General features: G+C 38.5%; 1 protein-coding gene across 15 annotated transcripts in view; it reads left to right on the forward strand.

The window, feature by feature from the left end:
• Positions 1-14,671, forward strand: part of LPAR1 (lysophosphatidic acid receptor 1) — a 171,266-nt gene that overhangs the window by 80,166 nt on the left and 76,429 nt on the right. For 2 of the 15 annotated variants that reach the window (XM_077965310.1, XM_077965312.1), the window contains exon 4: positions 10,029-10,150. The gene's annotated coding sequence lies outside the window, so the exon portion shown is untranslated. 15 annotated transcript variants of the gene reach the window in all.

Raw genomic sequence — 14,671 nt, forward strand, 5'->3', positions numbered from 1 at the left:
ATATAGCAGGCTTCTGCAGGTTTATTTATAGATACATAATGTTTGTACATGTTTACAGGGTACATGTGATATTTTATTACACACATAGAATGTGTAATGATCAAGTCAGGCTATTCATCACCTCGTGTACTCATTATTTCTGTTGAGATGTGTTGGTAACACATCCATGTGTTCCCGTCCATATCAATGTGTAGGGAACATTTTAAGTTCTCTCTTCTAGCTATTTGGAAATATACCATACATTTTCATTAACTATAGTCACCCTACTGTGCTATCGAATGTTAGAACTTACTCCTTCTATCTAACTGTATATTTTTTGTACCCATGAACTAACCCCTCTTTATCCTTACCTCCCCATTACCCTTCCCAGCCTCTGGTAACCACCATTCTATTCACTATCCATGAGATCAATTTTTTTTTTTTTTTTTTTTTTTTTTTTTTGAGATGGAGTCTCACCCTGTTGCCCAGGCTAGAGTGCAGTGGCGCGATCTCGGCTCACTGCAAGCTCCGTCTCCTGGGTTCACGCCATTCTCCTGCCTCAGCCTCCTGAGTAGCTAGGACTACAGGCGCCCGCCACCGCGCCCGGCTAATTTTTTGTATTTTTAGTAGAGACGGGGTTTCACTGTGGTCTCGATCTCCTGACCTTGTGATCCGCCCGCCTCGGCCTCCCAAAGTGCTGGGATTACAGGCTTGAGCCACCGCGCCCGGCCGAGATCAATTTTTTTTAGTCCTATGTTCATAGACCCCATGCCTGGGATATTTGTTGTTCTGTGTCTGGCTTATTTCACTTAATATAATGACTGCCCCCTCACCGCCCCCCCGGCCGCACTCCATTCATGTTGCTGCAACTGACGTGATTTCATTCTTTTTTATGACCAGATAGTATCCCACTGTGTATATATACCACATTTTCTTTATCCATTCATTAATTGATAGGCACTTAGGTTGAATCTGTGTCTCTGCTGTTTTAAATAGTGCTGTGGTAACACATGAATGCAGGTGTCTCTTTGATATAATGGTATCTTTTTCCTCTTTTTTTTTTTTTGAGATAGGGTCTCACTCTGTCACCCAGGCTGGAGTGCAGTGTTGTGATCTCAGCTCACTGCAACCTCCATCATCCAGGCTCAAGTGATCCTCCCACCTCAGCCTCCCAAGTAGCTAGGACCACCAGTGTGTACCACCACACCTGGCTAATTTTTTTGTATTTTTGGTAGAGATGGGGTTTCACCATGTTGCCCAGACTGGTCTTGAACTCCTAAGCTCAAGCAATTTGGCTGCCTCGGCCCCCTAAAGTGCTGGGATGATGCCCTCCCTCCCTTCCTCCTTTCCTTCCTTCCTTCTTACCTTCTCTTTTTTTCTTTTTTCTCTTTTCTGATAAATAGCCAGTAGGGGGATACCTAGATCATATGGAATTTCTGGTTTTAGTGTTTTTTGTTTTTGTTTGTTTTAATAGTGGCTGTACTAATTTACATTCCCACCAACAGTGTATGAGAGTTCCCTTTTCTCTGCATCCTTGCCAGCATTTGTTGTTTTTTTTATCTTTTTAATAATAGCCATTCTGGCTGGCATAAGATGATATCTCATTGTGGTTTTGATTTGCATTTCCCTGATGATTAGGAAAGTTAAGCATTTTTTTTTTTTTCATATACCTACTGGCCATTGGTATGTCTTCTTATGAGAAAGTGTATTCATACCCTTTGCCCACTTTTTAATGAGATTATTTGCTTTTATTATTATTTTTTTTAACTCTTGACTTGTTTGAGTTCCTTCCATGTATACTCTGGATATTAGTACCTTGTCAGATGAACAGTTAGAGAATATTTTCTCCTCATTCAACCAGTTGCCTCTTCATTCTAGTGATTGTTTTAAAGCATTTAGTTTAAAATAGTCCCTTTTGCCTGTTTTTGTTTTTATTTGTGCTTTTGAGTTCTTAGCCGTAAAATTTTTGCCTAGATCAATGCCCTGAAGTGTTTCCCAATGTTTTATTTTAGTAATTTTATAGTTTGCAGTCTTAATAAAGTCTTTATCTTGAGTTGATTTTTATATATGGTGAGACCTAGGGGTCCAGTTCTATTCTTCTGCATAAGGATATCCAGTTTTCCCAGCACCACTTATTGAAGAGGGTTTCTTTCCTCAATGTAGGTTCTTGATGCTTTTGTCAAAAAATAGGTTGACTGTAAATACAAGGATTTATTTCAACGTTTTCTATTATGTTCCATTGGTCTGTGTGTCTGTTTTTATACCAATACCTTGCTGTTTTGGTTACCATAGCCTTGTGATATATTTTGAAGTCAGATAGTGTGATGTTTCTAGCTTTGTTCTTTTTGCTCAGGATTGCTTTGCTATTTAGGCTTGTTTTTGGTTCTGTATGAATTTTAGGATTGTTTTTTCTATTTCTTTAAAAAATGACATTGGTATTTCGATAGGGATTGCACTGAATCTGTAGATTGCTTTGGGTAGTAAGATCATTTTAACAATGTTAATTCATTCCATCTATGAGCATGGGATGTCTTTCCATTTGTTTGTGTCCTCTTCTATTTCTTTCATCAGTGTTTTGTAGTTTTCCTTGAAGAGGTCTTTTCCCTCCTTGGTTAAATTTGGTCCTAGGTATTTTATTTTATTTTATTTTATTTTTATAGCTTTGGAAAGGGGATTGCCTTATTTCTTTCTTTTTCAGATAGTTCATTATTGGTGTGTAAAAACACCATTGATTTTTGTGTGTTGATTTTGTATCCTGCAACTTTACTGAATTTATCCAGTGTAGGAGATTTTTGGTGGAGTCTTTAGATTTTTCTAGATATAAGATGATGTCATCTGCAAAGGGGGGCAATTTGCCTTCCTCTTTTCCAATTTGGATGCCTTTATTTCTTTCTCTTGCCTGATTGCTTTGGCTGCAACTTCTAGTTTTATGTTGACTAGGAGTGGTGAAAGTGGGCATCCTGTGTTGTTCCAGTTCTTAGAAGAAAGGCTTTCAGCTTTTCGCTATTCAGTATGATGTTAGCTGTGGATTTGTCATATATAGGCTTTATTAGGTCGAGGTATGTTTCTTTTATGCCTAGTTTGCTGAGAGTTTTTGTCATGAAAGAATGTTGAATTTTATCAATTTTTTTTGCATCTATTGAGATGCTCATATGGTATTTATTCTTCATTCTGTTCATATGATGTATTGTGTTTATTGATTTGCGTGTGTTGAACCATCATTGCATCCATGAGATAAATCCTACTTGATCATGGTGCATGTGCATCATGATGATGATGATGATGATGATGATGATGATGATGATTATTATTATTATTATTTTGAGACAGAGTATTGCTCTTATCACCTAGGTTGGAGTGCAATGGCATAATCATAGCTCCTGTTCTCAAGGGTTCCTCTTGCCTCAGCCTCCCATGTAGCTGGGACTATAGGTGCACACTACTATGCCTGGCTAATTAAAACTTTTTTTTTTTTGTAGAGATGGCATCTTGCTTTGTTGCCCAGGCTGGTCTTGAACTCCTGGGCTCAAGTGATCCTCCCACTTTGGCCTCCCAAAATTCTGGGATTACGGGCATGAGCCACTGAACCCAACGTGGTATATTATCTTTTTGATGTGCTGTTAGATTCAGTTTGCTGATATTTTGTAGAGGACTTTTTTCATCTGTGTTCATCCGGGATATTGCCCTGCAGTTTTCTTTTTGTGTTGCATCCTTTTCTGGTTTTGATATCAGTGTAATGTTGGCCTTGTAGAATGAATTAGGAAAAATTACCCCCCTTTGATATTTTGGAATCCTTTTAGGAGCATTGTGTTAGTTCTTTGTAAGTTTGGTAGAATTTGGCAGTGAAGTCATTTAGTCCTGGAATTTATTTTGTTGGGAGACTTTTTATTACTGATTCAGTCTCATTATTCATTATTGTCTGTTTAGGTTTTCTACTTTTTGATTCAATCTTGGTATGTTGTATGTTTCTAGGAATTTATCCATTTCCTCCAGGTTTTCCAGTTTGCTAGCGTACAGTTGTTTATAATAGTCTGATGATCTTTTGTATTTCTATGGTATCAGTTGCACTGCTTTTTTTTTTTTCATTTCTTACTATATTTGGGTCGTCTTTTTTCTTGGTTATTCTAGTTAGCAGTTCAATTTTGTTTATCTTTTCAAAACAGTAACTTCTTGTTTGATCCTTTGTATTGTTTTTTAAAGTCTATTTTATTTAGTTTTGCCCTAATCTTTCTTTCTTTATTTTTAAAATAATAACTTTTATTCTCTACTACACATAGTATTTTTATTATTATTATACTTTAAGTTCTGAGGTACATGTGTAGAATGTGCAGTTTTGTTACATAGGTATACATGTGCTATGGTGGTTTGCTGCACCCATCAACCCGTCACCTACATTAGGTATTTCTCCTAATGCTATCCCTCCGCTAGCCCCCCAACCCCCCGACAGGCCCCCGTTTGTGGTGTTACCCTCCCCATGTCCATGTGTTCTCCTTGTTCAACTACCACTTATGAGTGAGAACATGCAGTGTTTGGTTTTCTGTTCTTGTGATAGTTTGCTGATAATGATGGTTTCCAGCTTCATCCATGTCCCTGCAAAGGACATGAACTCATCCTTTTTTATGTCCTAATCTTTATATATTTTTTTCTTCTATTTATTTGGGGCTTGATTTTGTTCTTTTCTAGTTTTTTTGAGATACATTTTTAGGTTGTTTATTGGAAATCTGTCTAGTTTTTTGATGTAGGAATTTATTGCTATGAATTTCCTTCTTCACACTGCTTTGGTTGTATCCTATTGGTTTTGGTACATTGTGTTTCAATTTTTATTTGTTTCAAGAAATTTTTTGATTTTCTTCTTAATTTCTTCCTTGACCCAGTGGTCATTCAGTAGTATTTTTTTTAAATTCCATGTATTTGTATAGTTTCCAAAGTTACTCTTGTAATTGATTTGTGTTTTTGTTTTGTTTTGTTTTGTTTTTTCTGTTGTGGTCTGAGGAGATAATTGGTATGATTTTTATTTAAATTTGTTGAGACTTTTTTGTGTGGTCTATTCTGGGAACTGTTCCACGTGCTGATACAAAGAATGTATATTCTATAGCAGTTGGATGAAATGTTCTCTAAATGTCTGTTAGGTCCATTTTTGTGTAAAGTGTAGTTTAAATCCAGTGTTTCTTTGTTAATTTTTTTCCTAATGCTGAAAGTGGGGTGTTGAAGTCCCCAACCATTATTGTGTTGGAAAATGTCTCTTCCTTTAGATGTAATAATATTAAACATCTAGATGTTTGTGTATTTTGTGCATATGTTTAGAATTGTTATATCTTCCTGGATTGATTCTTTTATCATTATATAATGATCCTCTTTTTCTCTTTTTACTGTTTTAATTTAAAGTCCATTTTATCTGACATGTGTATAGGTACTTGTGTTCATTCTTGGTTTTCATTTGCATGGAATATCTTTTTCTATCTTTTTACTTTCAGTCTACATGTGTCTTCACAGATGAGATGAGTTTCTTGTGGGTAACAATATAGTTGGATCACGTTTTTAAATCCATTCAGCCAGTCTATATCGTTTAAGAGGGCAATTTAATCAGTTTACATGCTTGGTTGTTATTGATATATGAGGGATTATTCCTGTCGTTTTGTTAATTGATTTTTGGTTGTTTCATGTATCCTTTTTCCTTTCTTTTTGTTTATCATTGTGGTTTTGTGGTTTTCTTTAGTGGTAACATATGAGTTCTTTCTCTTCCTCATTTATGTGTTTGCTCTACCAGTGGGTTTTACACTTTTGTGTGTTTTCATGATGGTAGAAATTATCCTGTCACTTCCAAGTCTAGGACTCCCTGAAGCATTTCTTGTAGGTATGGTCTAGTGGTAATTCCCTCAGCTTTTGCTTGTTTGGGAAATACATCATTTATTCTTCATTTATGAAGGATAACTTTGCTGGGTATAGTATCTTTACTGGCAGGATTTTTTTTTTCTTTCTTTTTCCCTCCTTCAGCACTTCAAATGAATGTGTCATCCCATCCCATTCTCTCCTGGCTATACAATTTCTCCTGACAAATCTGTTAGTCTGATGAGGGTTCCCTTATAAGTGACTTGATGCTTTTTTTTTCTTGTGGTTTTTATAATTCTCTGTCCTTGACTTTTGACAGTCTGATTATAATATGCCATGGAGAAGACCTTTTTGGGTTGTATCTGTTTGGGGATCCCTGAGCCTCCGATATCTGGATGTCTAATTCTCTTGCTAGACTTGGGAAATTTTCAGCGATTATTTTGTTAAATAGGTCCTCTATCCATTTCATTTTTCTCTTTGCCTTCTGGAACATGTAAAATTCAAATATTTGATCAGTATATTGTGTCCAATATGTCACATAGGCTTTGTTCATTCTTTTTTTATCCTTTTGTTTCTCTTTTGGTCTGCCTGGGTTATGTCAAAAGACCTGTCTTCAAATTCTGAAATTGTTCTACTTGATCTTGTCTGTTGTTGAAGCTTTTTGAAAATATTTTGTATTTCTTTCAGTGAATTCTTTAATACCAATATTTCTGTTTGGTTCTTTTTAATGATATCTGTCTCTGCTAAATTTCTCATTTATATCATTAATTGTTTTTCTGATTTCTTTTTATTGTTTAATCTGAATTCTCTTATAATTCACTGTTTTTTAAAATATTATTATTTTGAATTCTTTATCCTGGATTTCATAAGTTTCTTTTTCATTAAAGTCTATTGCTAAAGAATTATTGTGCTCTTTTGAAAGTGTCATGTTTCCTTGCTTTTTTGTGTTTCTTTTGTTTGCATGTTGATAATTTACACATCCGATATAAAAGTTTCTTATTCCTGTTTTGGGAATTTACTTTCATAGGGGAGGATGTTTTCCTGAAGATGTATCTGTGGTGTTGGTTGTGTAGGTCACTTTGGCTTTGATTCTGAGTATGTGAAGTAGTGTAGTCTCCATATAATTTCTTTGGCTGTAAATGCATCAGTCGTGTCTGTAATTTTTTTTTTTTTTTGAGACCAAGTTTTACTGTTGTTGCCCAGGCTGAGTGCAATGGTGCGATCTCAGCTCACCACAACCTCTGCCTCCTGGGTTCAATCGATTCTTCTGCCTCAGCCTCCTACATAGTTGCAATTACAGGCATGTGCTACCATGCCCAGCCAATTTTGTATTTTTAGTAGTGTTGGGGTTTCTCCATGTTGATCAGGGTGGTCTTGAACTCCTGACCTCAGGTGATCTGTCCACCTCGGCCTCCCAAAGTGCTGAGATTACAGGCATGAACCACCACACCCGGCCTACGTGTCTGTAATTTTTTAAGTGGCTTAGGGTATGGTTGGTTGTGGAGGCTGTGGGAAAGATTTGCTGGGGCCGGGGATGTCAGATGGGTCAGTCCTGAGCCTCAGTAGTGGCAGTTGCAGGCTGAGCATGCCTGTTCTTGGTGTATGCTGGTACCAGTGTAAGAGGTCCAGGCAGGCTGATTCTTGGGCTTCCAGGCTTGCCTGAGTGGCAGCAGTGGGCCAGGCATGTGGGTAGGTCCTTAGGTCCCTTTGAGTGTCAGGTGTGGTGTGGGAGATAGCAGTATTAGTGATGGGACAACCCTGTGGGATCCAAGTGGTCCATACTGTGTTGACAGTGGCTGCAACAGACTGGGAGCGCCAGTCGCTAGTCCTGCAGGTGGCACATATGTCTGTGTGCCAACTGAGGTGATAGTGGCAGTTTGGGTGAGCCCATCCTGAGGCCCCCAGGAAGCGTGCTCAGATGCCAGTGGTGGTGGTTGGGGCAGGGAGATCCTGAGGCCCCTGGATGGCATGCTTGAGCACTGGGGGTAGACGGCGGAGCTGGGCCAGGTGGTCGTGTCCTCAGGCTCCCAAGTGCTGTGTGCTGGTGCTAGCTGTGGTAGGCAGGGGCGGGGTGATCCTCAGTTCTCCAGTGGAATGCTTGGTGGGGGTGGCAGTGACTGTGCTGTGGTCCTACTGCTGGAGAGGGCGGGGTTGCTTTCAGTGGCAGCAACCATAGACAGGTGGCTGGAGAGCTCATGCTTCAGCCCCAGGTGGCAGCTATAAGCAGAGTAGCCTTTCCTCAGGGCACTTTTAAATGTGTTGTAGCTCTGCTGTTGCGGGCAGCAGAGTTGCTGCCAGTGGCAGTCAGCTGTGGTGGTAGATGCAGGCAGGGGGTGTCAGTGTAACTTCAGATATGTGGAGCGAGGGGGGTCTTGGGCCCCTTGGGTAGAATGCAATGTGGTGGGGGCTGGGCTCTCAAAGTGGTGCTTTGCTGTAGCTGCTTAGGACTAGAGGGTAAGGGGGAAGGTGGGAATTGGCATGAGCTCCATCTCTGGAGTAATGCTGTTGTATGGTCTCCAGGCAGCTCCCTACATGAGTCTCAGGGCTCTTGTGGGTTGAGGGCCTCTCCTGTGTCTAGGATTGGAATCTGTGGTGGGATTGTGGACCACTGGGGGTCCCTTCCGCTTTCGCTGCATCAAAGAGCCATTCCAGGCTTCTCACCAGTCCCAGAAAAGCAGGCTGCCTTGCTTCCCTCTTCTTCCTTGCCTTAGGTGTTTCCTGTCACTTCTCTGTTGAATTCTAGTACTCTTTCTTAGGTGGTCTTTTTGAGGTGTGATTATCTACTTGCTATTTCCATTCTTTGTGGAGGAGGTGAGTACCACATGCCTCCAGTCAGCCGTCTTGGCTTCTGCAAGTTTTTAATATTCACAAGAATAATGTACTGCATGCATCCTTGTGCAAATTGCTTCCATCATTAGCATATTTAAAGCTATACTTTGTTTATTTTAACTGCTTTATAATATATCTTTCTGGTAATATTGTGGTTTATTCATTTACCAGTTGATCAATATTGGTGTTGCTTTTGATATTTTGATATTATAAAAAGTGGCAACTGGAATTCTTGTGTCTCTCCTTAGGCACATGTGTGATTTTTTTTAACTAGGGTTAGAATCTTTTGATCTAGTGTATGAACATGTTCATAGTTAATAGTTTTTGCCAAACTGGTTGTCAAAGCTATTGTACTAAATTTTACTTTCACCAGCACCGTAGGACTGACCTCACTGACTCTTGACATTTTCCAACTTGGTAATTTTTGCCAACCTGATGAAAATAAATTGGATCTCACTGCAGTTTGTAATTAATTCTCTGATTCCCTGTAAATGTAATTTTCTTTTCATGTGATTATTGGCTCTTAAGGTTTTCTTTTCTGTGAATTGCCTATCCACATCGGTGCCCCTTTTTCTATTGGATTTTTTTTGATTGGCAAGAAGTCTTTACATTTCACTGTAGAGAAAGTCTTTCTTATGTGTGTTTCTGAAGTTTCTACTAATTTAGTTTTTCTTTTCACTCATTAGATTTTGCGGCACAGAAGTCTTAAAATTTTGATTGGTTTAGTTTTATTGATGCTTTTTGGTCATATTTAGAAATAGTCCCCTCTTCAAAGCTTATACATATATTTTTTCATTTTCTTCTTAAAATTGTATTTTATTATATGTATATCTTCATATTGCCTGAAATGGATTTCTGTGTTTAAAATAAATATTAAGTTTTTAAGTATTTTTACATGAATGAACAGATATGTCATTTTCTTAATTGATGGGCAAAATCATATCTCTCATATCAAGTTATAATATGTGTGTTTCAGGCTCTCTATTCTGTTCCATTGGGTTATTCATGTATTCCTATGCCAATATCACAATGTCCTGACTATCGTCACTTTAAAATGTAGTATTCAATAAGGCATCTAGTTATTAGTTTTCCAGTTGTCTTGGGTGTTGTTCTTTTGTGCTTTCATATCAATGTTCAGGGAGTCTGTCAAGTTCCATGAGAAACTCTTTTGGGATTTTAATTTTATCATGTTAAATTTATATATTGATACTGGGAAAACTGACGTCTTTACATCTTTATTCACAAAATATTTTATTTCTTCATTTAATTAGGTTTGCTTGTATGCTTTTGTAAAGTTAAACTTATTCCTGGATACATTAGAGCTTTCATTACTGTATATGTGTTCTGTCTGGAAATAATAACTAGAATTTTTTTTCTGTTTTTTTTTTGAGACGGAGTCTCGCTCTGTCGCCCAGGCTAGAGTACAGTGGCACGATCTTGGCTCACTGCAAGCTCCGCCTCCTGGGTTCACACCATTCTCCTGCCTCAGCCTCCCGAGTAGCTGGGACTACAGGTACCTGGCACCACGCCCCGCTAATTTTTTGTATTTTTAGTAGAGACCGGGTTTCACCACGTTAGCCAGGATGGTCTTGATCTCCTGATGTTGTGATCCGCCTGCCTTGGCTACCCAAAGTGCTGGGATTACAGGCGTGAGCCACCGCGCCCGGCCTTTTTCTGGTATTTTTATAGTAGCAGTTGATTCATACGGCTTGATGATTAATTCAGAAAATTTGTTAAACTCTCTTAATACAGTTTGTTTATAGGTGTCTTGCATTTTCTGTGTAGCTGATTATATTATGTGTGGATAAAAATAAGGTTTTTTAAAAAATTTCATGTTCTTTTTTTTTTTTTTTTTTTTTTTTTTTTTTGAGACAGAGTCTCACTCTGTCACCCAGGCTGGAATGCAGTGGTGCTATCTCTGCTCACTGCAACCTCCGTCTCCCAGGTTCAAGCAATTCTCATGCCTCAGGCTCCCAAATAGCTGGGATTACAGGCATGTACCACTATGCCCAGCTAAATTTTGTATTTTTATTAGAGATGGGATTTTGTCATGTTGTCCAGGCTGGTCTCAAATTCCTGGCCTCAAGTGAGCCGCCTGCCTCAGCCCCTCAAAGTGCTGGGATTATGGGCATGAACCACTGCGCCTGTCCTTTTTTTTTTTTCATATTATTTTAAGATTTATTATTATTATTATTTTATTTATTTATTTATTATTATTATTATACTTTAAGTTCTAGGGTACATGTGCATAACGTGCAGGTTTGTTACATATGTATACTTGTGCCATGTTGCTGTGCTGCACCCATCAACTCGTCAGCACCCATCCACTCGTGATTTACATCAGGTATAACTCCCAATGCAATCCCTCCCCGCTCCCCCCTCCCCATGATAGGCCCCGGTGTGTGATGTTCCCCTTCCCGAGTCCAAGTGATCTCATTGTTCAGTTCCCACCTATGAGTGAGAACATGCGGTGTTTGGTTTTCTGTTCTTGTGATAGTTTGCTGAGAATGATGGTTTCCAGCTGCATCCATGTCCCTACAAAGGACACAAACTCATCCTTTTTTATGGCTGCATAGTATTCCATGGTGTGTATGTGCCACATTTTCTTAATCCATTCTGTCACTGATGGACATTTGGGTTGATTCTAAGTCTTTGCTATTGTGAATAGTGCCGCAATAAACATACGTGTGCATGTGTCTTTATAGCAGCATGATTTATAATCCTTTGGGTATATCCCCAGTAATGGGATGGCTGGGTCATATGGTACATCTAGTTCTAGATCCTTGAGGAATCGCCATACTGTTTTCCATAATGGTTGAACTAGTTTACAATCCCATCAACAGTGTAGAAGTGTTCCTATTTCTCCACAGCCTCTCCAGCACCTGTTGTTTCCTGACTTTTTAATGATCGCCATTCTAACTGGTGTGAGATGGTATCTCATTGTGGTTTTGATTTGCATTTCTCTGATGGCCAGTGATGATGAGCATTTTTTCATGTGTCTGTTGGCTGTATGAATGTCTTCTTTTGAGAAATGTCTGTTCATATCCTTTGCCCACTTTTTGATGGGGTTGTTTGTTTTTTTCTTGTAAATTTGTTTGAGTTATTTGTAGGTTCTGGATATTAGCCCTTTGTCAGATGAGTAGATTGCAAAAATTTTCTCCCATTCTGTAGGTTGCCTGTTCACTCTGATGGTAGTTTCTTTTGCTGTGCAGAAGCTCTTTAGTTTAATGAGATCCCACTTGTCAATTTTGGCTTTTGCTGCCGTTGCTTTTGGTGTTTTAGACATGAAGTCTTTGCCCATGCCTATGTCCTGAATGGTACTACCTAGGTTTTCTTCTAGGGTTTTTATGGTATTAGGTCTAACATTTAAGTCTCTAAATCATCTTGAATTAATTTCCGTATAAGGAGTAAGGAAAGGATCCAGTTTCAGCTTTCTACTTATGGCTAGCCAATTATCCTAGCACTATTTATTAAATAGGGAATCCTTTCCCCATTTCTTGTTTCTCTCAGGTTTGTCAAAGATCAGATGGCTGTAGATGTGTGGTATTATTTCTGAGGACTCTGTTCTGTTCCATTGGTCTGTATCTCTGTTTTGGTACCAGTACCATGCTGTTTTGGTTACTGTAGCCTTGTAGTATAGTTTGAAGTCAGGTAGCGTGATGCCTCCAGCTTTGTTCTTTTGACTTAGGATTGTCTTGGAGATGCGGGCTCTTTTTTGGTTCCATATGAACTTTAAAGCAGTTTTTTCCAATTCTGTGAAGAAAGTCATTGGTAGCTTGATGGGGATGGCATTGAATCTATAAATTACCTTGGGCAGTATGGCCATTTTCACGATATTGCTTCTTCCTATCCATGAGCATGGTATGTTCTTCCATTTGTTTGTGTCCTCTTTTATTTCACTGAGCAGTGGTTTGTAGTTCTCCTTGAAGAGTTCCTTTACATCCCTTGTAAGTTGGATTCCTAGGTATTTTATTCTCTTTGAAGCAATTGTGAATGGAAGTTCATTCCTGATTTGGCTCTCTGTTTGTCTGTTACTGATGTATAAGAATGCTTGTGATTTTTGCACATTAATTTTGTATCCTGAGACTTTGCTGAAGTTGCTTATCAGCTTAAGGAGATTTTGGGCTGAGACAATGGGGTTTTCTAAATATACAATCATGTCATCTGCAAAGAGGGACAATTTGACTTCTTCTTTTCCTAACTGAATACCCTTGATTTCTTTCTCTTGCCTGATTGCCCTGGCCAGAACTTCCAACACTGTGTTGAATAGGAGTGGTGAGAGAGGGCATCCCTGTCTTGTGCCAGTTTTCAAAGGGAATTTTTCCAGTTTTTGCCCATTCAGTATGATATTGGCTGTGGGTTTGTCGTACATAGCTCTTATTATTTTGAGGTACGTTCCATCAATACCGAATTTATTGAGCGTTTTTAGCATGAAGGGCTGTTGAATTTTGTCAAAAGCCTTTTCTGCATCTATTGAGATAATCATGTGGTTCTTGTCTTTGGTTCTGTTTATATGCTGGATTATGTTTATTGATTTGCGAATGTTGAACCAGCCTTGCATCCCAGGGATGAAGCCCACTTGATCATGGTGGATAAGCTTTTTGATGTGCTGCTGAATCCGGTTTGCCAGTATTTTATTGAGGATTTTTGCATCGATGTTCATCAGGGATATTGGTCTAAAATTCTCTTTTTTTGTTGTGTCTCTGCCAGGCTTTGGTATCAGGATGATGTTGGCCTCATAAAATGAGTTAGGGAGGATTCCCTCTTTTTCTATTGATTGGAATAGTTTCAGAAGGAATGGTACCAGCTCCTCCTTGTACCTCTGGTAGAATTCAGCTGTGAATCCATCTGGTCCTCGACTTTTTTTGGTTGGTAGGCTATTAATTGTTGCCTCAATTTCAGAGCCTGCTATTGGTCTATTCAGGGATTCAGCTTCTTCCTGGTTTAGTCTTGGAAGAGTGTAAGTGTCCAGGAAATTATCCATTTCTTCTAGATTTTCTAGTTTATTTGCATAGAGGTGTTTATAGTATTCTCTGATGATAGTTTGTATTTCTGTGGTGTCGGTGGTGATATCCCCTTTATCATTTTTTATTGCGTCTATTTGATTCTTCTCTCTTTTCTTCTTTATTAGTCTTCTAGCGGTCTGTCAATTTTGTTGATCTTTTCAAAAAACCAACTCCTGGATTCATTGATTTTTTGGAGGGTTCTTTGTGTCTCTATCTCCTTCAGTTCTGCTCTGATCTTAGTTATTTCTTGCCTTCTGCTAGCTTTTAATGTGGTTGGTCTTGCTTCTCTAGTTCTTTTAATTGCGATGTTAGAGTGTCAATTTTAGATCTTTCCTGCTTTCTCTTGTGGGCATTTAGTGCTATAAATTTCCCTCTACACAGTGCTTTAAATGTGCCCCAGAGATTCTGGTATGTTGTTTCTTTGTTCTCATTGGTTTCAAAGAACATCTTTATTTCTGCCTTCATTTCATTATGTACCCAGTAGTCATTCAGGAGCAGGTTGTTCAGTTTCCATGTAGTTGAGCGGTTTTGATTGAGTTTCTTAGTCCTGAGTTCTAGTTTGATTGCACTGTGGTCTGAGAGACAGTTTGTTATAATTTCTGTTCTTGTACATTTGCTGAGGAGTGCTTTACTTCCAATTATGTGGTCAATTTTGGAATAAGTGCGATGTGTTGCTGAGAAGAATGTATATTCTGTTGATTTGGGGTGGAGAGTTCTATAGATGTCTATTAGGTCTGCTTGCTGCAGAGATGAGTTCAATTCCTGGATATCCTTGTTAACTTTCTGTCTCGTTGATCTGTCTAATGTTGAACCTGTCCTTGTTTCTGTTTGAAAGTGAATGCTTAAATATGACATGAATGTCGTATTTAAATATGATATGAATGTTTTGAAAGCGAATGCTTAAATATGACAATTAGTGTACATATTTGATAGCTACCTTTCAATAAGTTAGGGAAATTAATTGTCTTCTAATTGTAGATTGTCAAAATATCATGAAAGTGTATTAAAAATTACCAAGCACATTTTCC

Source organism: Macaca mulatta, chromosome 15 (genome assembly GCF_049350105.2).
Source record: "Macaca mulatta isolate MMU2019108-1 chromosome 15, T2T-MMU8v2.0, whole genome shotgun sequence".
Taxonomy (NCBI): domain Eukaryota; kingdom Metazoa; phylum Chordata; class Mammalia; order Primates; family Cercopithecidae; genus Macaca; species Macaca mulatta.